Source organism: Lineus longissimus, chromosome 8 (assembly GCF_910592395.1).
Source record: "Lineus longissimus chromosome 8, tnLinLong1.2, whole genome shotgun sequence".
NCBI lineage: Eukaryota > Metazoa > Nemertea > Pilidiophora > Heteronemertea > Lineidae > Lineus > Lineus longissimus.
In genome coordinates this window covers 17,448,447-17,473,874 of record NC_088315.1, presented here as the reverse complement: position 1 = coordinate 17,473,874, position 25,428 = coordinate 17,448,447, and the positions used below count along the sequence as shown (strand labels likewise).

Sequence of the window (25,428 nt, the reverse complement as noted above, 5' to 3'; positions counted from 1 at the left end):
GTCGACGCCATTCATATTCACCCCGACTACGTCAAACAGGCCTCATCGAAAGGACGGATTGTGACGGAACGAACGGAAAATGATGGAACATGATAAACTCGCCCCTATTACAAAGATCTATTCCAGTTCGATTGAGGGCTGGTGGGAGATAATGGCATGGTTTCTTTGTAGAGTGCGCCAGTGTCCGTCCGTCAGTTGGCAAAAAGTGCATAATACATGTACGTACATACATACATTCATGTATAATGTCAGGAAAACAAAAGATTCTTTATGATTATTATGCGCCTTCTGAGCTGTTGACAGCCATGGCCTCTTTCTATAACCAAATACTTGTAAGATAATCCGTCAGACTACAATAATAGAGCTGGGGAATTTTCCCAGAGGTACATTTACTACTTCTACACCGGAACTAAGAATTATTTACATGACGTCGCTTTGTCTCTGTAAGCAATTGTCCCCTGAGGCTAGGAATTGCCATTTCAATGTTGACGTTTAGGTTGTATTCCACTTCCCGTTCCCTACAGTTCCGGAACAAACCGCCAGCGTATACTCCAGAGTCTCACCTACCTCGTTTGAAATCGAGAGGCGGAGTATATTGAAAACCACTGGTGCCAGGATGTCAGATGAGGACTAAGAAACATACTAAAGGTCATTATAAGTTGATATCGCAATTTTTATTTTGAACACTTTACATCTTAATTATTCAATCAAGATCATTGTAACATCCTGCGGCGAAGATGAGATAATAACATTACGATTGGCAGCCGGGAAAGGATTCACAGGGCCTCGGTGCCTCCGCGACACATATGCCATAGACCGTAGGGAGCCCTTGATCCCAGTCACACGTAAAACCACCACAGCAGTCGTTGTTACAATGATCACCGGAGTTCCCGCAAGCATCTGAAAAAAAGAGTTCGAAATTTAATCTCCAGTGAACGATGAAGATATATTAACTCTGTTCCAAAAACTTCGCTATACGTATACATGATTGGTAAACTGGGCCAGTGAATCACTAAGCAACGGTTACCAATTGCGAGGCTTGGAGATAATCCGAGACCACGTGTTAACAAGCATAGCATGACTGAGGTGGCGCCATTCATAATACTGATTGCTACCGTGTCTGATTGACTGAATCATGTCCGTTTATGCAGCATGATCAACCGTGATCACACGCTTTCCTACGACGCTATTTGGGTTTCGACAAGCAATAATCCCTCTCGACAGTCCTGCCGAAACTTTGACCTTTCACCAGCACCACGTCAATAATGCTGCTCTCTAGTAACAAAACCTACCTGCTTCCTTGGCCATAACAAACACCAGGAGGATGCAAACGGTAAACAACATGTACTTCATTGCGCCTAAAAGGAAGAGAAAAATTGACATATTAGCAAAGTTACGTATCAGGAACTCCACAGCACATTACGACTCCCGACAGCGCCTCTGGGACGAACAGAGATTGATCACTGGTCCAGTGGTGCCATCGACACATATCGGATCGAGATCGAGATAGTAACCCGATTGCCAGGGTTATAATAATGGAGATAACAGCCGACCAGGAATCATACGCTGAGAGGAAAGGCAAACTGTACCGGGTGATTCCAGAGCGCGAAGAAATCAGAATAAAGGTCTGCAATCCCTGATATGAATACAAAAATCCAATACGCGCACGATCATTGTTCTTATTGAGCCAACCGCACATTCTCCAGTCGGTCTAGCAGTTCACCGTTTTGAAGCATCGCCAAGCGCGGTTAAAACAAGTCGCTAAGTAACATTCTGAAACACCTTTGTGACAAAGAAGCATCGTTTTCAACGTAGTTTACATCGCGCCTTGTCTTACGACCACTTGTGTTGGTTCAAAATATAGAAACATTTAAAATGCAGTTAAAATCACTTTTAATGCTTAGCTAGAGGGGTTTTATATTTGAAATTGATACTTGTTTCTAATCTAGCGGATTTGTCATTTTTCCCTAAAGTTCAGTGCGACGCCTTGGTCTGAGCGCTGTGTGTTAGTGTCACCATCGCGGTGTAAGGTAAGACAAATACCCCCAGAATTCCTCAAACCTGAGTATAAGCCAAGTTTACCCACTCGCCGAGTATCACAGAGTGCGTTCAAAACTTTAATTATTTCAATATTTTTTTTCCTGTTTCATTAGAAAATTTAACTTCTAAAAGCTTTTGATGATTTTTAAATTCTGTTTTTACTGTTATATGTAGGCTTCTAAGAAAAACACGATTTTCTTGAATCTTTGCCAACAAAAGAGTCAATGAATTCCTGCGCGCCAATTTCTTTCCCGCTCGCCGAAGCCAAGGGAATTCCGCGACGTCATTTTGAGTAAACCTCGCCAAAAGGGTCGCTGAGGGCAGTGAAGGAAGTGTTGCTTTGTTGAGATTAGGGGGCTAATGCCTTGCAAATTATGCCTATTCTTTCCCATTTTTTTTTGTTTTGTTCGAAGCCACGTTAGGAAAAGATGACGATTGTACGCAGTGTATTTTTACATTTTCAAAGAATAACAAGTGACGAGGTTTTTGGGCTCTCCCCGATTCGCAAAGCAAAAAGGAAAAATCTCGATCTAGATCGATGGCTCCAATCAGCGCCACACTAGCGCATCGGTCCAAATGGGAGGAGTGACGCGTGGATGACTAATTCGGTTCAAATCGGAGTCAACATCGGAATAACATAACAATTCAATCAGGTTTTGAATATGTGACCCGCTCTACCAAAACTAGGCGCTTGTCGCATCTAAACTTGACAGGTTGATACGGACTTGTTGTTCATTTCCCTATTGTAGACCTTTTGTGAAATGTGACCAAATCAGTTTGTAATAGATTTCACAAAAGGTCTACAATAGGGAAATGAACAACAAGTCCGTATCAACCTGTCGAGTTCAGATGCGACAAGCGCCTAGTTTTGGTAGAGCGAGTCACATATTTCCTATTTTTTGCAATTTGGTCATGGAAACTCCTTTTGTAGGATAGGTGATTGGGCTGCCGACAGCTTGATAAAAGTACCCTGAATAATGCCAATGGCTCTTTATGCAAAAAATGGGGACCTCTGTCTATGAAAATGAGGAGAGCTTCGTACACAAGCTCTTGCCATGGTGCCGACTCTTTGATCCTATCTCTATGGTAGTCACGCGGTGGTGATTCAAACTTGACAATGTTTTTTTGCACGCGATTTCGCTCATTCCAAAATGTACTTTTGCAGTTGTTCAGAGAAAGAGTAACAGCTTAATTGTGTGTCAACGTCACCCCTTCAACACGACTGCGACAAGCGCGTCTGGATAGGCCTATGCACGAACGATTTCGCGCACGAATAAACCAATTCTGTTTTTGAACAACCACCGTGGTAGTTTCGAAGATAAATGTGGGCGAAAAGCACTAACCTTAGAAATCGAGAGCCTTTGCAGGGAAGATTCGTGATGATGTGTCCGTTCTGCTTGGAGTCCAATGCAAGATTGTTGGAAGCCTGGCTGGGTCTGGTATTTGAAGCCCGATCAGGGTAGGTTTGTTCCGGATGCGCAAAGGGTGTCTGCGCAAAAAGTTGTTAACTTAGTAAACTGCCACATGTCATCCGTCGACTTTCGCTCGATTTCATTTTGACAGGGGTCTGCCGCCATCGATCAAGATGTTCATCACGCGAATGAGTTATCAGATATGCCGGTGTGAAACAGGACAGCTGCACTTAATCTCTTTATTTGCTTCAAATATTTAATCCATCACTTTCAGGAGTTTAAGTCAACAGCCGAAATAAAGGCCAGATAGAGAGGTCAATATTATTGTCACAATTGGTTGAATCCAAGGGCACGTGTGGGAAATCTCCATCATAGAAAAATGTCGCTTCCCAAACACCATGTAATTTATCCTCATGAGGTACAGGCTTTATTATATTAAAATATGCACTCGAAAATGAAGACAAATAACGTCTTCAAGCAATAACATGAAAACAGCATCACTTTATCTAACTATGTAAGTCAAGCTAGTGGTCAAGGAAGTTCAATGGAACCATCGTGCTCTTGTCAACAAATTCTTACAATGATGACAACAGGGGGCTTTTACAAGGTAAGTCAGATCCCATCCATGGCTTAAGGAATTGATACCGAACTGGTTGAGATCGGTCGTCGCATACCGTGAGGTATCAATTTCTATTCTAAAACGTATCGAATAAAGTGGTTTTAGATGCTTTTGAAATGTTTCCACATTTTGCACCAACCCAAGCGGTTACGGTTGTTTTTTTATCCAAACCTTTTGTGAAAACGAGGCTATATACCATTATGAAAATGACATATTCTCACTCGGGTGTCTTAGAATATCACTCCCATTCATGGCTATTTTGCGTCGCAAAATACGTACCTCAATGATATAATCACCAGAAAAAGAAACTGCGCATCACTGCTTATCACCCCAAATATTAATGTTACTTTCAAACATCAGGAACAGACAAAACAATTCTTCTTAATCAAGGAGTAAGTCGATTTGTGCTGCACTGCTCTTCATAGCTGTAACCGCTGTGAGAATTTACAACCACCCAGAAACTTCTGAGCGGATATTCACGGTGTCCGATCTAATATTCCTATGCGATATCGCTCGTGCACAACTAAATTTGGGTGTCGTATGATGTCGGGTGATTACCTAACACGCTGTAACCCCTGCTACCTGCAGTGCCTGAATAACTTCAGGAGTAATCAACACGTGTAGTTATGCATGAGCGAAACCGCGTACGAATAAAATAATTTCGTCTTTGATTGGAGCTTAGAGTAACCAGCCTAAAGGATTGGAGACCGTGTACGGTCGCACATGGCTTTTAGCTTCAAACCTTTCAGACATCCTACCAAGGTAACCGCCATACAAATATGGTTGTGTCTTCTTTACATCACAGAGAAACCCCGCACATTAAAGAGATCCAGTCGCGGCACAACAGTAGTATGGTATGTTTTCGAGCTCCAATGTGGTGGATCCGTGTGGTGGATCCATGATTAATGAGGGAAATTCAAGATTCGTCTAAAAATAGATTCTAGGCAGGAAATTCAAAAAATAGTTCTCAGATGGATAAAAGTTGCCGTGTTTTTTTTGAAAATTCGAAAACTGCTAAGAGGCAGAACGTTAATTTTCTCGACAAAGAGACCGTCCGCTCGGCGGTGGCTTGTTGCCGCGGCCGGCGAACCGGAGCTAGGGCTAGATTTGGTTTCGGGGTCGGTGAAGGGTGCCGGGGTATTTCTCGACAAAAAAAACCCCGGCCGCTCGGTCGCGGCTAATTGCCACGGCCGGCGAACCGGACACGAGTCGAGCATGCTGCTAGGCGCTGGGCGGCCGGCCGACAGACTCGGAGATGGCACGAACTCCCGAAGTTGAAAAACAGCAGGGAACACTTCCTCGACTTGGGACTCGCCTGACTGCTACGGCCGAGCCGCCTTCACCGCCGACTCGTCTCGCACGGGCACGGGCCTCGCGCCCTCGGACCACACGCGGGCCGGTCGCCCCGGCCATGCGCGATTGAGGAGAAGCGCAATAGAGTACGGGGCGCTGCACTCTCGGCCTTTCGCCGGATCCACCGCTGCTTCTCCGACCGAGGCTTTCCTTCATTGGCGAGTTCCTCGCAAGGGCACGGGTCTTGCACACTCGCCTGCCTCCCAGGCGGGTATCCCGGCCGGTGCTGTTTCATGGGGGGGGGGGGGGGGCGCCGTACTCTCCACTCATAGCCAGATTCTGCCGCGGCTTTTCCCACCGAGGGTTTCCTTCTTGACGTCGACCTGTCTCGCGCGAGCACCGGCCTCACCACCTCGCCTGATTCTCGGGCGGGTTGCCCGGCCGGTGAAGATTGTCGAGTTGCGACAGACAGAGTACGGGGCTCCGTACTCGCGGCTTTTAGGCCGATTCTGCCGCGATACCCTCTCTGACCGAGGTTTTCCTCAATCGATTCACGAGATTTGACAGAGTGCGGGGTTTCGTACTCGTGGCTCTTAGGCAGATTCTGCCTTGGCTTTTCCGAACAAGTCACCGCCGAGTTTTGCAATGTTGACAACTTAATTGGGCGGGCGCAACAAGTGAATAGTACGTCTGTTTTTATCAACATTCATGGCGAATGTGATGAAAATAGATGCACTACAAAGGGCTTTATGTAGAAGATTTGCTGGTTGAATTATTACCCCATGCAGGTGTTCATTTCTGGTTGGTAGTTCTTGTGGGTAGTTGATAAAGTATGGAATTAGTGAAACCTTGGAAACACTGATAAACCTTGTAATATTCAATGTAAACCATGGAATCACTGTGCAAATAGCGCGGGAAATCGGGTGCGTTCCTTCCACGATTTATACCCTCCCAACTGACAGTCTCGTCCCAGCTGACTTTATTGATAGCAATTTGCAAGTTAGTTCAGAAGCCAACATTTTTAATGTGGAGGATGACGTCATCGATTGGCAATGCGCTGTTGTCGTTAAAATATTTTATTTCTCTTCAATGGAAGCAAAAATTAGTTTTTATGATTGTTTTGTATTCCATAGACGATAAAGTATTATGCTCGGTACTAGATGCACGAGATCATAGGACAAACACACACGTGAATAAAAAAAAAACCGCTTAGAACTGGTGACGTCACAAAGATCTCTGCATCCCTCGATGCGTACTGGAAGATGTAAGAAATCGCTCACGGCGAAGGAAATTTTCATCCGCAAACTTCGGTAATAAACATACATGACTAGGCTTCTTTTATTCATCGTTTGTTATAAAATATCAGTCAATCATAGACAATTAGGCCTAGACATAGTCGTCAACCTTATCCATGCATAATGCATGACAGGCCCCCAACTTCCCAAGCAACTCGTCCGATCGAAAAGCAAGACATGGCCATGGCCATGGCAGCATGGCTGATGATGCACCTCATGACCTGTACGCTGTCTGTACGCTGTCTGTACGCACGGATCGGATGCGATAACCTGAATTACATTGCATGGATGGTATTGGTCCATATTATGGGTGTGTGGTGGGCGTGTCTTCCCATATTTGGGAGATCAGTACTGTACACTGGAGGCGAGGTACAACTGGGTTGTTCTAAAATATAGACTATTAAATCGGATATGCGACAGATTTCTAAATTACCATAAAATTCCGATCTGATCATGTAAGAATAAGCTCCAAATGTTGATTCGTAACCACGTTAGGTTCGAATGGCATTATTTCATGTTTTTATGCATTTTAAGGAGTGTTTCCAAGGTTTATCAGTGTTTCCAAGGTTTCACTAATTCCATACTTTATCACCTACCGTTCTTGTGTATAAACTTGGCCGACTCAATGACGCTCTTGGGTAGATCAAAGATTGGTTTTGGGAAGATGTCTTCATCCTGGTGCTTCCAATACTTGGTTACATGTTTTCAGTTAGTGCAAGGGAACAATGTATGCGGAGACTACACTAATTATCATCAATTATCTAAATACCACATTTTACCACAGACATGAGGGCATTAGTCATTATAGCCATCCATAGGTCTCATGCTCTAAACAAATATTGCATAACAGACAGGCCGTCCCAATGACCTTTCTTGTATAATTGCTGCATGAAGCAAATTGTGAAGTAAATGTCGAGAAAATTAACTTTTTGCCTCTTGGCGGTTTTCGAATATTCAAAAAAAACGCGGCCACTTTTATCCATTTGAGAACTATTTTTGGAATTTCCCGCCTAGAATCTATTTTTAGACGAATCTTGAATTTCCCGCCTAAATCATGGATCCACCACACGGATCCACCACATTGGAGCTCGAAAACAACATACTATACCACTCACAACATCTTTATTTAGACTAGCTGAACGTAGTAAAGATAGCTATATTGGTGATAACCTCTTGTGCAGTTCATTGACTGGAGGCTGTAATGTTATGCAACGTTATGCAATGTTACCCAGTTGCCAAGCCCACATAATCAACTACCTGAAGGTAAATCGAAACTGCTAAGATTTGTCAAATGAAGCTTATTCCCGCCTTAGATTTTAACCGGGCAGTTCAAAACTCCCCATTTTTATAAACGTTTCATGATAGGTTTCCTTTAAGTGATTTCTATCCCGGGATCTTCCGTAAAAAGAAATGTATAACCTCAATACAGATAGCCCTCAACAAAATAAACACTTCCTCCTTGTCCCTAATCTTTCCATTGACTGATTTTGACTTGTCTGACGTCACTCCCAAGCATGCGGACTTAAAAATGTACAGCACAACGACGGTAGATCAGCAAGCGCCGCAATGTCTTCTCCAGTCCCGTCTCTCGCGAGTTTTTGCAAAGACAATAGGAGAACTTTGGCTGAGACGGAATTGCCAAGATACGACTTTTGAAATTGAACGCTATATTTCCGTTAACGAGCAGAGGCACAAAACTTTGTAGTCGCCAAGGCTGTTGCGTCGTGCTCCTGAGTGGTTACACGGCCCAGTTCTTTGCAAGGCTATGGCGCCATCGGGCTTTTGAAGGAGGACTGGTGTTAACAGCGATTCTCTACATATCATAAAGCCTGGTGGTGACTTTGGAATGACGATTAAATGTCTAGGGCATTGGCCTCGCATTTGCCCAGCCTAATACCAGTAGGCACCACGGGTGGCGCTAAAGCGGCCACTGCCGGGGCCTAATTCTAAACGATTTTAACTGTTAGTTTTTCATATGAGTTGTCTCTTTCATTCATAAGTTACACGAATTTGGTCGTCGTTATGCACTTGCAGATTTATCTCGGTAAAATATTTCATGATAAAAATGGACGAACATACTCTGTATTATACGTTGACACCATGTATTAGCTCCCGATATGAGGCCAGTGTATTGCTTCATTGATTTTCGTAATGACTGCCTTCATAGGTTTTCAAGGCGGTAAAATTTTAATCGAAGGGCTGAAAGCTGAATATTGAAACGACTACGGTTGCGTTTTGGTCCGTAAGATTGCTTTTATTTTTAATGACAACTATACCTTCGTCATCCCCAAGTTTTAAGATATGTAGGCCTATCCAATCTTTTGCAAGAGAAGATCAAGTTCCTTGGTCAACTTGTAGCCTTAAGTAAAGCGCCATGCAAACTCCCGTGGACGGTATTCAGACTCAGGTACCTATCCATGCAGGACAGAACTACCCGCAGTAAGGAGTGCATTGGCTATGTTCCCTTGCTCAGGGACACGTTATATAAATATCATCTATCGGATTACTTAGAACTAGCCGCCACGGACCCAGCTCTTTTCCCTCACAAATCCGTCTGGAAATCGACTGTACGATTAGCCATAGAGACTCATGAAAATGTTAACTTCGTGTCCGCGTGTAACAAGGACTGCGAACTAACCAGAATTCTGAACATTGAGAAAACGTTGGACTTTCCGTCCCTCCTCTGGCTGTCCGCCCAAAAGGACCCGAGGAGTAAACATAGATATGCTTTTCTTGCAAAGCTGAACACATTTGTCATATTGCAAGAGCCTATATATTGCTCACATTGTAAAAGCGCATACACGGACACACCACGACATCTCTTCTGCGAGTGCTCGGGTCTCGCGGTAAAGCGAGACCTATTCTGGGAAAGAGCCGTAGACGAATGCTCCGTAGAGGTGTCCGCGGCACTGTGGAACATGAATGACAATGATCTAACAGAGACATTGCTAGGTAAGCAAATACCTGGCTGCGACCTAGAAGACAACATGTCATTGCTGCAAATTGCAGCGGAGTGCTGGTATTAACCAGCTCACTCAATTAATTACCAAATTACCTGTAAATAATGCACTCACTCCTCATACACTCTGTTAAATTTATTGTATACTATTTTGTATATCTTCTTCTGCATAGGAGGAATAAATAAATATATATATGTCATGTGACCTCGTGCTTTTTCATGGGTTAGTTCAATGCGTATACCTGGCAAATGGCAATTGCAATGACAATGTGCCAAAAGTAAATCAAACTATAAAACAGTACCTAAGTTTAATCAGTGGACTGTGATCTAACCAATCCAAATGTGAACTTGTGGCCGATAGGTTTGTTCAACCTTACATGTACCCGGGGTCATGAATATTCACATGACATTGATTTTTCAGCGTAATTAAGACGTAATTACTCCGACCGGTCATTAACAACAAAAAGGATCTTGATATACTCATATGCGTCGACGCCATTCATATTCACCCCGACTAATCAGTATTCGCGCATTTCGCGTCAAACAGGCCTCATCGAAAGGACGGATTGTGACGGAACGAACGGAAAATGATGGAACATGATAAACTCGCCCCTATTACAAAGATTTATTCCAGTTCGATTGAGGGCTGGTGGGAGATAATGGCATGGTTTCTTTGTAGAGTGCGCCAGTGTCCGTCCGTCAGTTGGCAAAAAGTGCATAATACATGTACGTACATACATACATTCATGTATAATGTCAGGAAAACAAAAGATTCTTTATGATCATTATGCGCCTTCTGAGCTGTTGACAGCCATGGCCTCTTTCTATAACCAAATACTTGTAAGATAATCCGTCAGACTACAATAATAGAGCTGGGGAATTTTCCCAGAGGTACATTTACTACTTCTACACCGGAACTAAGAATTATTTACATGACGTCGCTTTGTCTCTGTAAGCAATTGTCCCCTGAGGCTAGGAATTGCCATTTCAATGTTGACGTTTAGGTTGTATTCCACTTCCCGTTCCTTACAGTTCCGGAACAAACCGCCAGCGTATACTCCAGAGTCTCACCTACCTCGTTTGAAATCGAGAGGCAGAGTATATTGAAAACCACTGGTGCCAGGATGTCAGATGAGGACTAAGAAACATACTAAAGGTCATTATAAGTTGATATCGCAATTTTTATTTTGAACACTTTACATCTTAATTATTCAATAAAGATCCTTGTAACATCCTGCGGCGAAGATGAGATAATAACATTACGATTGGCAGCCGGGAAAGGATCCACAGGGCCTCGGTGCCTCCGCGACACGTATGCCATAGACCGTAGGGAGCCCTTGATCCCAGTCACACGTAAAACCACCACAGCAGTCGTTGTTACAATGATCACCGGAGTTCCCGCAAGCATCTGAAAAGAAGAGTTCGAAATTTAATCTCCAGTGAACGATGAAGATATATTTACTCTGTTCCAAAAACTTCGCTATACGTATACATGATTGGTAAACTGGGCCAGTGAATCACTAGGCAACGGTTACCAATTGCGAGGCTTGGAGATAATCCGAGACCACGTGTTAACAAGCATAGCATGACTGAGGTGGCTCCATTCATAATACTGATTGCTACCGTGTCTGATTGACTGAATCATGTCCGTTTATGCAGCGTGATCAACCGTGATCACACGCTTTCCTACGACGCTATTTGGGTTTCGACAAGCAATAATCCCTCTCGACAGTCCTGCCGAAACCTTGACCTTTCACCAGCACCACGTCAATAATGCTGCTCTCTAGTAAACAAAACCTACCTGCTTCCTTGGCCATAACAAACACCAGGAGGATGCAAACGGTAAACAACATGTACTTCATTGCGCCTAAAAGGAAAATTCGGGTGAGCGGCGCACATTCTGCACCCTAGCGGCCAATAATTAAACTACTTTCAGCTGTCTGCTCCGGTCTCGTTAGGGAGTTTTTCCCAAATGTACGCGATGATGACGTGCCCCATTAACAGGACGTAACATCTATTTTAAAATGCGTTTCCAAAGTGAATACATGAGGACAATCCATTTAAGTGTCGTATATCACTGGAAACGCCCGATTCCCGTGAATAAGGACAATCACAATGTATTACATTACCAAAACAAAAATGTGTCGGAAGGAACTATATGGATGGTCCCATCGCACCCCCCCCCCTCCAGCAGTATGACACAGAAGGGCTAGTTGACTGTCCACCGGGGGGGGGGGGGGGGGGGGGGTTGGGGGGAGCTTCCCCCCAACGCACTGGTAAAAACCTATGTCGACGGAGGGGGGTTTGGGGGGTGTCCCCCCATTGTAACAGATGTAGTTGTTAGAGCTTGCACATATGCTCGTAGGGGGGTTCGGGGGAGCTCCCCCGACCTAAAGGGGGGCTCACTAAGTCCTTGACTTTACATATTAGAAAATAAGAGACCGTATGGAATCTTCAATTCCATTAGGAGGTGAGGTTCCACTTGATTATTATTTATTCCGAAAATAAGATCCGAGGGAGACTGACCACTTCCAATAATTCTGCCAAGCAACATGATATTGATTTTTCAGAGTAATTAATACGTAATTACTCCTACCGGTCGTTAACAACAAAAAATATCTTATACTCATATGCGTCGACGACATTCATATTCACCCCGACTGATCAGTATTCGCACATTTCGCGTCAAACAGGCCTCATCGAAATGACGGATTTTGACGGAACGATAAAATCGCCCCTATTACAAAGATCTATTCCAGTTCGCTTGAGGGCTGGTGGGAGATAATGGCATGGTTTCTTTGTAGAGGGCGCCAGTGAAATACATCCGTCAGTTGGCAAAAATTGCATAATACATGTACATACATACATGTATAATGTCCGGAAAACAAAAGATTCTTTATGATTATTATGCGCCTTCTGAGCTGTTGACAGCCATGGCCTCTATATATAACCAAATACTGGTACCATAATCCGTCAGACTACAATAATAGAGCTGGGGAATTTTCCAAGAGGTACATTTACTATTTCTACACCGGAACTAAGAATTATTTACATGACGTCGCTTTGTCTCTGTAAGCAATGGTCCCCTGTGGCTCGGAATTGCCATTTCAATGTTGACTTTCAGGTTGTATTCCACTTCCCGTTCCCTACAGTTCCGGAACAAACCGCCAGCGTATACTCCAGAGTCTCACCTACCTCGTTTGAAATCGAGAGGCGGAGTATATTGAAAACCACTGGTGCCAGGATGTCAGATGAGGACTAACAAACATACTAAAGGTCATTATAAGTTGATATCGCAATTTTTATTTTGAACACTTTACATCTTAATTATTCAATCAAGATCCTTGTAACATCCTGCGGCGAAGATGAGATAATAACATTACGATTGGCAGCCGGGAAAGGATTCACAGGGCCTCGGTGCCTCCGCGACACATATGCCATAGACCGTAGGGAGCCCTTGATCCCAGTCACACGTAAAACCACCACAGCAGTCGTTGTTACAATGATCACCGGAGTTCCCGCAAGCATCTGAAAAGAAGAGTTCGAAATTAAATCTCCAGTGAACGATGAAGATATATTTACTCTGTTCCAAAAACTTCGCTATACGTATACATGATTGGTAAACTGGGCCAGTGAATCACTAGGCAACGGTTACCAATTGCGAGGCTTGGAGATAATCCGAGACCACGTGTTAACAAGCATAGCATGACTGAGGTGGCTCCATTCATAATACTGATTGCTACCGTGTCTGATTGACTGAATCATATCCGTTTATGCAGCGTGATCAACCGTGATCACACGCTTCCCTCCGACGCTATTTGGGTTTCCACAAGCAATAATCCCTCTCGACAGTCCTGCCGAAACCTTGACCTTTCACCAGCACCACGTCAATAATGCTGCTCTCTAGTAAACAAAACCTACCTGCTTCCTTGGCCATAACAAACACCAGGAGGATGCAAACGGTAAACAACATGTACTTCATTGCGCCTAAAAGGAAGAGAAAAATTGACATATTAGCAAAGTTACGTATCAGGAACTCCACAGCACATTACGACTCCCGACAGCGCCTCTGGGACGAACAGAGATTGATCACTGGTCCAGTGGTGCCATCGACACATATCGGATCGAGATCGAGATAGTAACCCGATTGCCAGGGTTATAATAATGGAGATAACAGCCGACCAGGAATCATACGCTGAGAGGAAAGGCAAACTGTACCGGGTGATTCCAGAGCGCGAAGAAATCAGAATAAAGGTCTGCAATCCCTGATATGAATACAAAAATCCAATACGCGCACGATCATTGTTCTTATTGAGCCAACCGCACATTCTCCAGTCGGTCTAGCAGTTCACCGTTTTGAAGCATCGCCAAGCGCGGTTAAAACAATTCGCTAAGTAACATTCTGAAACACCTTTGTGACAAAGAAGCATCGTTTTCAACGTAGTTTACATCGCGCCTTGTCTTACGACCACTTGTGTTGGTTCAAAATATAGAAACATTTAAAATGCAGTTAAAATCACTTTTAATGCTTAGCTAGAGGGGTTTTATATTTGAAATTGATACTTGTTTCTAATCTAGCGGATTTGTCATTTTTCCCTAAAGTTCAGTGCGACGCCTTGGTCTGAGCGCTATGTGTTAGTGTCACCATCGCGGTGTAAGGTAAGACAAATACCTCCAGAATTCCTCAAACCTGAGTATAAGCCTAAGTATAAGTTTACCCACTCGCCGAGTATCACAGAGTGCGTTCAAAACTTTAATTATTTCAATATTTTTTTCCTGTTTCATTAGAAAATTTAACTTCTAAAAGCTTTTGATGATTTTTAAATTCTGTTTTTACTGTTATATGTAGGCTTATAAGAAAAACACGATTTTCTTGAATCTTTGCCAACAAAAGAGTCAATGAATTCCTGCGCGCCAGTTTCTTTTCCGCTCGCCGAAGCCGAGGGAGTTCCGCGACGTCATTTTGAGTAAACCTCGCCAAAAGGGTCGCTGAGGGCAGTGAAGGAAGTGTTGCTTTGTTGAGATTAGGGGGCTAATGCCTTGCAAATTATGCCTATTCTTTCCCATTTTTTTTGTTTTGTTCGAAGCCACGTTAGGAAAAGATGACGATTGTACGCAGTGTATTTTTACGTTTTCAAAGAATAACAAGTGACGAGGTTTTTGGGCTCTCCCCAATTAGCAAAGCAAAAAGGAAAAATCTAGATCTAGATCAATGGCTCCAATCAGCGCCACACTAGTGCATCGGTCCACATGGGAGGAGCGACGCGTGGATGACTAATTCGGTTCAAATCGGAGTCAACATCGGAATAACATAACAATTCAATCAGGTTTTGAATATTTCCTATTTTTTGCAATTTGGTCATGGAAACTCCTTTTGTAGGATAGGTGATTGGGCTGCCGACAGCTTGGTAAAAGTACCCTGAATAATGCCAATGGCTCTTTATGCAAAAAATGGGGACCTCTGTCTATGAAAATGAGGAGAGCTTCGTACACAACCTCTCTCGATGGTGCCGACTCTTTGATCCTATCTCTATGGTAGTCACGCGGTGGTGATTCAAACTTGACAATGTTTTTTTGCACACGATTTCGCTCATTCTAAAATGTACTTTTGCAGTTGTTCAGAGAAAGAGTAACAGCTTAATTGTGTGTCACCGTCATCCCTTCAACACGACTGCGACAAGCGCGTCTGGTTAGGCCTATGCACGAACGATTTCGCGCACGAATAAACCAACTCTGTTTCTGAACAACCGCCGTGGTAGTTTCGAAGATAAATGTGGGCGAAAAGCACTAACCTTAGAAATCGACAGCCTTTGCAGGGAAGATTCGTGATGATGTGTCCGTTCTGCTTGGAGTCCAATGCAAGATTGTTGGAAGCCTGGCTGGGTCTGGTATTTGAAGCCCGATCAGGGTAGGTTTGTTCCGGATGCGCAAAAGGTGTCTGCGCAAAAAGGTGTTAACTTAGTAAACTGCCACATGTCATCCGTCGACTTTCGCTCTATTTTATTTTGACAGGGGTCTGCCGCCATCGATCAAGATGTTCATCACGCGAATGAGTTATCAGATATGCCGGTGTGAAACAGGACAGCTGCACTTAATCTCTTTATTTGCTACAAATATTTAATCCATCACTTTCAGGAATTTAAGTCAACAGCCGATTGATTACTCCTGATTACTCCGGAGACGAGTTGAGCATGCTGCTAGGCGCTGGGCGGCCGGTGCTGTTTTATGGTGCGCGACAGAGGGGGGGGGGGGGGGGCGCCGTACTCTCCACTCATAGCCAGATTCTGCCGCGGCTTTTCCCACCGAGGGTTTCCTTCTTGACGTCGACCTGTCTCGCGCGAGCACCGGCCTCACCACCTCGCCTGATTCTCTGGCGGGTTGCCCGGCCGATGAAGATTGTCGAGTTGCGACAGACAGAGTACGGGGCTCCGTACTCGCGGCTTTTAGGCCGATTCTGCCGCGGCGGTCTCTCTGACCGAGGTTTTCCTCAATCGATTCACGAGATTTGACAGAGTACGGGGCTTCGTACTCGTGGCTCTTAGGCAGATTCTGCCTTGGCTTTTCCGACCAAGTCACCTTCAACGAGACACTCCCCGCACTCGCACTGCCCTGCCCTGCCCTGCAGGACCAGCCGAGTTTTGCAATGTTGACAACTTAATTGGGCGGGCGCAACAAGTGAATAGTACGTCTGTTTTTATCGACATCCATGGCGAATGTGATGAAAATAGATGCACTACAAAGGGCTTTATGTAGAAGATTTGCTGGTAGAATTATTACCCCATGCAGGTGTTCATTTCTGGTTGGTAGTTCTTGTGTACAAACTTGGCCGACTCAATGACGCTCTTGGGTAGATCAAAGAGTAGTTTTGGGTAGATGTCTTCATCCTGGTGCTTCCAATACTTGGTTACATGTTTTCAGTTAGTGCAAGGGCACAATGTATGCGGAGACTACACTAATTATCATCAATTATCTAAATACCACATTTTACCACAGACATGAGGGCATTAGTCATCATAGCCATCCATAGGTCTCATGCTCTAAACAAATATTGCATAACAGACAGGCCGTCCCAATGACCTTTCTTGTATAATAGCATTCCGCGAAGTTACTATTTATAGCTCACAAGGTCATTTGCATAAGATATTGATGACGTTTTAGTCACGTGACAGTCGGACATCGACACTTATTTCTACGCATTTTCAAAGTCAATCATCTTTGACCCTGCATTGTTTTTAGCATGAATGATATCATAGAGTCAGAGAGAGAAATATTCAGAACAATTATGTAGTATTTCCAACACTCGGACATGTGCCAGATATTGAATCTGACTGCCCTAGTTAGAAAGCCTGAATCCATTACGAAACCGCATGTTTGTCCGACATTGCCTGTAATTCAGCGATGGGGAAATAGAGGGCAGCAGCTGCAGTGACGTCATCTTCGCGGAATGCTTTTGCTGCATGAAGCAAATTGTGAAGTTAATGTCGAGAAAATTAACTTTTTGCCTCTTGGCGGTTTTCGAATTTTCAAAAAAAACGCGGCCACTTTTATCCATTTGAGAACTATTTTTGGAATTTCCCGCCTAGAATCTATTTTTAGACGAATCTTGAATTTCCCGCCTAAATAATGGATCCACCACACGGATCCACCACATTGGAGCTCGAAAACAACATACTATACTACTCACAACATCTTTATTTAGACTAGCTGAACGTAGTAAAGATAACTATATTGGTGATAACCCCTTCCTTGTGCCTTGTCATTGACTGGAGGCTGTAATGTTATGCAACGTTATGCAATGTTACCCAGTTGCCAAGCCCACATAATCAACTACCTGAAGGAACTGCTAAGATTTGTCAAATGAAGCTTATTCCCGCCTTAGATTTTAACCGGGCAGTTCAAAACTCCCCATTTTTATAAACGTTTCATGATAGGTTTCCTTTAAGTGATTTCTATCCCGGGATCTTCCGTAAAAAGGGTATGAACATGTAACGCCTGAATAGTCCCTGTATCCGCACGATCAGTAAATTTTCATCATAGATAGCCCTCAACAAAATAAACACTTCCTCCTTGTCCCTAATCTTTCCATTGAATGATTTTGACTTGTCGGACGTCACTCCCAAGCATGCCGACTTAAAACTGTACCGACTGTGAGTCTCATAAGCACAACGACGGTAGATCAGCAAGCGCCGCAAGGTCTTCTCCAGTCCCGTCTTTCGCGAGTTTTTGCAAAGACAATAGGAGAACTGTTGCCGAGACAGAATTGCCAAGATACGACTTTTGAAATTTAACGCTATATTTCCGTTAACGAGCAGAGGCAGAAAACTTTGTAGTCGCCAAGACTGTTGTTTTATTTATTTATTCAAAAACCCCATAACTGAGGACATTACAGTACCAATACATAGCAGGACATACAAATATACAATCTTTTAAAAACCAGTTAAATACATTGTACCCAAAACCCTAGGGCCAACCCGGTGTAAAAGTAAAAAGTGTCCCCCCTAGAAAAAGTGTCCGGGCCTGTTGTATTCTGACAGATTATGGCATATGGTTCTATAGAGGCAATGACCGTCAATAGCTCAGCGCATAATAGAATCCTTTGTTCCCGGACATTTTATCCTAGGACATTTTAAACTTCTACACCGGCACAAAACATGACCATCGTAGGCCTATGAGGCCTTTACTAAGAGACAAACAAGCTTATGGTGCAGTGATGCTTTACGGTTGTAACTATCATAAGACCCCCTTTAGGAGGGGCTCTTAAGATACACGTGTGTGCGGGAGTATATAATGTAAATGAAGTGAAATAAAGAGAGTAATTACTGGTCGAGTTCAATTGAGCGCTCAGTAGCTGCTCATTGAAACCCCAGATTGATTTCTGTGGAGACCGGGATGATAATAATGTAGTCCCAAAAGCGCATTGAGCAGGGAACCTGGAAATGCGCTATATAAGAACTCATATATTATTATTATTATATAATTATTGTATATCCAACAAACAATTCCCCCCCAACGCACTGGTAAAAACCTATGTCGACGGAGGGGGGTTTGGGGGGTGTCCCCCCATTGTAACAGATGTAGTTGTTAGAGCTTGCACATATGCTCGTAGGGAGGTTCGGGGGAGCTCCCCCGACCTAAAGGGGGGCTCACTAAGTCCTTGACTTTACATATTAGAAAATAAGAGACCGTATGGAATCTTCAATTCCATTAGGAGGTGAGGTTCCACTTGATTATTATTTATTCCGAAAATAAGATCCGAGGGAGACTGACCACTTCCAATAATTCTGCCAAGCAACATGATATTGATTTTTCAGAGTAATTAATACGTAATTACTCCTACCGGTCGTTAACAACAAAAAATATCTTATACTCATATGCGTCGACGACATTCATATTCACCCCGACTGATCAGTATTCGCACATTTCGCGTCAAACAGGCCTCATCGAAATGACGGATTTTGACGGAACGATAAAATCGCCCCTATTACAAAGATCTATTCCAGTTCGCTTGAGGGCTGGTGGGAGATAATGGCATGGTTTCTTTGTAGAGGGCGCCAGTGAAATACATCCGTCAGTTGGCAAAAATTGCATAATACATGTACATACATACATGTATAATGTCCGGAAAACAAAAGATTCTTTATGATTATTATGCGCCTTCTGAGCTGTTGACAGCCATGGCCTCTATATATAACCAAATACTGGTACCATAATCCGTCAGACTACAATAATAGAGCTGGGGAATTTTCCAAGAGGTACATTTACTATTTCTACACCGGAACTAAGAATTATTTACATGACGTCGCTTTGTCTCTGTAAGCAATGGTCCCCTGTGGCTCGGAATTGCCATTTCAATGTTGACTTTCAGGTTGTATTCCACTTCCCGTTCCCTACAGTTCCGGAACAAACCGCCAGCGTATACTCCAGAGTCTCACCTACCTCGTTTGAAATCGAGAGGCGGAGTATATTGAAAACCACTGGTGCCAGGATGTCAGATGAGGACTAAGAAACATACTAAAGGTCATTATAAGTTGATATCGCAATTTTTATTTTGAACACTTTACATCTTAATTATTCAATCAAGATCCTTGTAACATCCTGCGGCGAAGATGAGATAATAACATTACGATTGGCAGCCGGGAAAGGATTCACAGGGCCTCGGTGCCTCCGCGACACATATGCCATAGACCGTAGGGAGCCCTTGATCCCAGTCACACGTAAAACCACCACAGCAGTCGTTGTTACAATGATCACCGGAGTTCCCGCAAGCATCTGAAAAGAAGAGTTCGAAATTTAATCTCCAGTGAACGATGAAGATATATTTACTCTGTTCCAAAAACTTCGCTATACGTATACATGATTGGTAAACTGGGCCAGTGAATCACTAGGCAACGGTTACCAATTGCGAGGCTTGGAGATAATCCGAGACCACGTGTTAACAAGCATAGCATGACTGAGGTGGCTCCATTCATAATACTGATTGCTACCGTGTCTGATTGACTGAATCATATCCGTTTATGCAGCGTGATCAACCGTGATCACACGCTTCCCTCCGACGCTATTTGGGTTTCCACAAGCAATAATCCCTCTCGACAGTCCTGCCGAAACCTTGACCTTTCACCAGCACCACGTCAATAATGCTGCTCTCTAGTAAACAAAACCTACCTGCTTCCTTGGCCATAACAAACACCAGGAGGATGCAAACGGTAAACAACATGTACTTCATTGCGCCTAAAAGGAAGAGAAAAATTGACATATTAGCAAAGTTACGTATCAGGAACTCCACAGCACATTACGACTCCCGACACCGCACATTCTCCAGTCGGTCTAGCAGTTCACCGTTTTGAAGCATCGCCAAGCGCGGTTAAAACAAGTCGCTAAGTAACATTCTGAAACACCTTTGTGACAAAGAAGCATCGTTTTCAACGTAGTTTACATCGCGCCTTGTCTTACGACCACTTGTGTTGGTTCAAAATATAGAAACATTTAAAATGCAGTTAAAATCACTTTTAATGCTTAGCTAGAGGGGTTTTATATTTGAAATTGATACTTGTTTCTAATCTAGCGGATTTGTCATTTTTCCCTAAAGTTCAGTGCGACGCCTTGGTCTGAGCGCTATGTGTTAGTGTCACCATCGCGGTGTAAGGTAAGACAAATACCTCCAGAATTCCTCAAACCTGAGTATAAGCCAAGTTTACCCACTCGCCGAGTATCACAGAGTGCGTTCAAAACTTTAATTATTTCAATATTTTTTTCCTGTTTCATTAGAAAATTTAACTTCTAAAAGCTTTTGATGATTTTTAAATTCTGTTTATACTGTTATATGTAGGCTTCTAAGAAAAACACGATTTTCTTGAATCTTTGCCCACAAAGGGGTCAATGAATTCCTGCGCGCCAATTTCTTTTCCGCTCGCCGAAGCCGAGGGAGTTCCGCGACGTCATTTTGAGTAAACCTCGCCAAAAGGGTCGCTGAGGGCAGTGAAGGAAGTGTTGCTTTGTTGAGATTAGGGGGCTAATGCCTTGCAAATTATGCCTATTCTTTCCCATTTTTTTTGTTTTGTTCGAAGCCACGTTAGGAAAAGATGACGATTGTACGCAGTGTATTTTTACGTTTTCAAAGAATAACAAGTGACGAGGTTTTTGGGCTCTCCCCAATTCGCAAAGCAAAAAGGAAAAATCTAGATCTAGATCAATGGCTCCAATCAGCGCCACACTAGTGCATCGGTCCACATGGGAGGAGCGACGCGTGGATGACTAATTCGGTTCAAATCGGAGTCAACATCGGAATAACATAACAATTCAATCAGGTTTTGAATATTTCCTATTTTTTGCAATTTGGTCATGGAAACTCCTTTTGTAGGATAGGTGATTGGGCTGCCGACAGCTTGGTAAAAGTACCCTGAATAATGCCAATGGCTCTTTATGCAAAAAATGGGGACCTCTGTCTATGAAAATGAGGAGAGCTTCGTACACAACCTCTCGCGATGGTGCCGACTCTTTGATCCTATCTCTATGGTAGTCACGCGGTGGTGATTCAAACTTGACAATGTTTTTTTGCACACGATTTCGCTCATTCTAAAATGTACTTTTGCAGTTGTTCAGAGAAAGAGTAACAGCTTAATTGTGTGTCACCGTCATCCCTTCAACACGACTGCGACAAGCGCGTCTGGTTAGGCCTATGCACGAACGATTTCGCGCACGAATAAACCAACTCTGTTTCTGAACAACCGCCGTGGTAGTTTCGAAGATAAATGTGGGCGAAAAGCACTAACCTTAGAAATCGAGAGCCTTTGCAGGGAAGATTCGTGATGATGTGTCCGTTCTGCTTGGAGTCCAATGCAAGATTATTGGAAGCCTGGCTGGGTCTGGTATTTGAAGCCCAATCAGGGTAGGTTTGTTCCGGATGCGCAAAAGGTGTCTGCGCAAAAAGGTGTTAACTTAGTAAACTGCCACATGTCATCCGTCGACTTTCGCTCTATTTTATTTTGACAGGGGTCTGCCGCCATCGATCAAGAAGTTCATCACGCGAATGAGTTATCAGATATGCCGGTGTGAAACAGGACAGCTGCACTTAATCTCTTTATTTGCTACAAATATTTAATCCATCACTTTCAGGAATTTAAGTCAACAGCCGATCGATTACTCCTGATTACTCCGGAGACGAGTTGAGCATGCTGCTAGGCGCTGGGCGGCCGGTGCTGTTTTATGGTGCGCGACAGAGGGGGGGGGGGGGGGGGGCGCCGTACTCTCCACTCATAGCCAGATTCTGCCGCGGCTTTTCCCACCGAGGGTTTCCTTCTTGACGTCGACCTGTCTCGCGCGAGCACCGGCCTCACCACCTCGCCTGATTCTCTGGCGGGTTGCCCGGCCGATGAAGATTGTCGAGTTGCGACAGACAGAGTACGGGGCTCCGTACTCGCGGCTTTTAGGCCGATTCTGCCGCGGCGGTCTCTCTGACCGAGGTTTTCCTCAATCGATTCACGAGATTTGACAGAGTACGGGGCTTCGTACTCGTGGCTCTTAGGCAGATTCTGCCTTGGCTTTTCCGACCAAGTCACCTTCAACGAGACACTCCCCGCACTCGCACTGCCCTGCCCTGCCCTGCCGGACCAGCCGAGTTTTGCAATAGAGCTGGGGAATTTTCCCAGAGGTACATTTACTACTTCTACACCAGAACTTAGAATTATTTACATGACGTCGCTTTGTCTCTCTAAGCAATTGTCCCCTGTGGCTCGGAATTGCCATTTCAATGTTGACTTTCAGGTTGTATTCCACTTCCCGTTCCCTACAGTTCCGGAACAAACCGCCAGCGTATACTCCAGAGTCTCACCTACCTCGTTTGAAATCGAGAGGCGGAGTATATTGAAAACCACTGGTGCCAGGATGTTAGATGATGACTAAGAAACATAAAGGTCATTATATGTTATATATGGAGTTCAATAGAGAACTTAGTTGCCACTGCGGGCATACGCTTTAGAGATGTTAAGCTTGGTGCTAGTATAATAATATCATCGGCATATGCAAATGCCCCAAAGAATACACTTCCGATATGATAACCTGTCCCACTATTTTTTCGGTCACCAAAAAGTTCCCCTATGTAGACATGTGAATAAGATCGGGCAGAGTACTCCCGTCTGTTTCACTCCATTTGACGCATTGAAAGTAGTCGATACGCTGTCTTTCCATTTAATAGCCGACGTTTGGGTTGAAGAAAACGAAGCAAGAAGTCGTGCTATGAGGGGACACATTCCCCTTTTCAATAACATTCTGAAGAGTTTGATATATTGAAGACAATCAAAAGCTTTGCTTACGTCCAGCACTACACCGTACACAGTATCATTATTTACATAATATTTTATAACCTCTTCAACAACATAAAAACAGGTTGAAGTGGACACACTTTTTTGGAATACGAATTGATAATTAACAGATGATAAGACCTCTTTGTACTTCTGCAATATCACATAGACTAATAATATTTTGCCACAAATACTGCTTAGAGAAATACATCGATAGTTATCATACCTGTTTAGTGATTTTCTTGTGTTTTTGGGTATCGGAATAACATTTGACCGAGAAAAATTTGAGGGGAGTACCCGTGCCTGAGCATTGCGTTGAGCAAAAGTGTCACAATACACTATAAAGCATGTCACCCGCATAAATGCAATGATTTGACATGAGATTTGGTATACTGTCCTGCTTATCCTTCCGTAGGGACTTGATACCCTTTTTTACCTCACTAAGATTAATTTGTAGCACGTGCCCACAACGCTCGTATCTACATTTGTGTATAATGTCTTCATTAATGTCACCGTTTTGTTCTGCCATGTAATTTTCAGAGTATGAAACGGGATTATACAATGCATTAAACTTATTTGCATATACATGTAGTTCACTTATTTCTTCACCCCCAGTTTTCCCTTCAATGGTATTTGGGAGGTCCGTTGCCTTCCCGGTGAGATGTTTAACTTCCTTCCAGAAAGCAGTGTCATCCCATAGCCTTACCAAGTTTGTTGGTCGAGGTCCTTTTTCTATCCTTTTTAACGTTTTTTACTGCTAGGTGGTACCGTGCCCTCGTTGTGCTTCTTATATCTGCAATTACCCAGCCGTTTCTTGGTCTACCATTATCTCGCCACAAATTGTGCCAAAATAAGGCTCGTTCACTTTTTTGTTTGACATTATCGTTCCAACCAGCTATTCCAGTTGTTCCCTCATCGACTTTGTTCTTACTTACTCACTTACTCAAAGGAATGGTCGGCTTTTTACTGCAGTATGTTTGTTCTTCTTCTGGTTCATCAGTAAACTATTTTTCTGAACGTGTTTGATGCTTTTCCTATTTTGTTGCAACTCTTAGATAGTAGAAAAACGCGTTATTCGTTAATTTTAGAACGCACAAGTCCTGGCACGAAAGACCTTGCCCGCCACGTGAGTGCACACCGAGATCCGAGTTAACGTCACCCCGCTATTACGACGCAGCTTCATTTCCATTATCGTCGCAGTAGCGGGCCTCAAGCGCCATCAGCGTGACGTCGGAAAAATCGATATCTACGCGTACGCCAAGACGTTACAGGGGATATCCATGGCTAACCGCACTACTAGTGCATCGTTCCAAATGGTAAGATCGACGCACGGAGAGCTAACTCCGGTCAAAACGGGGTCAACATCGGAAAAGCGTGATAATTCAGGCACATTTTGAATTTATCCTTTTTTGTGCAATTTATTTAACTGCCACCCGCGCCAGCATTTGAAACTGTCAAATGACCCAATGGAAAGTATCACCGAAATGTTCTCTTTTGTCTTAAAAACGATCATGATGCAGTCACTTTGTAGCCAAGTGTTCTAGAACCGAGGTGATGGGTTTATTAAAAATATATTAATACTTAGCTTATCGAAGTAAAACTCGCACTTGGTACCAATTTCTGACAATAGCTGGCTGCTACAAGATGATGTCAACGGGTTTGCGTAATGATCATCAATGTAGTATACGTAGTCATATTGTGGACGAAGACAAGCCATCATGGAACATGATTTCACCAAGTAATATTTACACCCAACCGAGGCGCGCTCGAGTGTCTTCGCAGGGTCAACGAGGCATTAGCGAGTTATGGATGTTTGTTGTCAGTAGCATATTGGCTGTAGGACGTTGAACGGAATCATCTTGGCAAGATGGTCGCGAGAGAAATTGACTTGAAAAGTGCGTAAGGCGGCAATAATAGGGAGCTTTCGCAAGGCCTCCGGAATGCAAACGTTAACTCCTATCCCATTGTTCGGCAACGTTATGAGGAGATCAAACCATGGGATAAGCTTTGAACG

General features: G+C 43.7%; 1 protein-coding gene and 4 long non-coding RNA genes across 6 annotated transcripts in view; all 5 read right to left on the bottom strand.

The window, feature by feature from the left end:
- Positions 1-25,428, bottom strand: part of LOC135491993 (uncharacterized) — a 147,896-nt gene that overhangs the window by 33,785 nt on the left and 88,683 nt on the right. The window lies entirely within an intron of this gene.
- On the bottom strand, positions 653-3,491 carry LOC135492761 (uncharacterized). The gene is made up of 3 exons (XR_010448117.1): positions 3,384-3,491; positions 1,293-1,358; positions 653-900 (listed from the first exon to the last, which is right to left on the bottom strand). It is a non-coding gene; the product is annotated as an uncharacterized LOC135492761 (long non-coding RNA).
- On the bottom strand, positions 10,779-11,492 carry LOC135493058 (uncharacterized). Its single transcript, XR_010448177.1, has 2 exons — positions 11,420-11,492; positions 10,779-11,026 (listed from the first exon to the last, which is right to left on the bottom strand). It is a non-coding gene; the product is annotated as an uncharacterized LOC135493058 (long non-coding RNA).
- On the bottom strand, positions 12,899-15,556 carry LOC135492759 (uncharacterized). The gene is made up of 3 exons (XR_010448116.1): positions 15,411-15,556; positions 13,540-13,605; positions 12,899-13,146 (listed from the first exon to the last, which is right to left on the bottom strand). It is a non-coding gene; the product is annotated as an uncharacterized LOC135492759 (long non-coding RNA).
- On the bottom strand, positions 19,640-21,995 carry LOC135491994 (uncharacterized). Its single transcript, XR_010448007.1, has 3 exons — positions 21,888-21,995; positions 20,281-20,346; positions 19,640-19,887 (listed from the first exon to the last, which is right to left on the bottom strand). It is a non-coding gene; the product is annotated as an uncharacterized LOC135491994 (long non-coding RNA).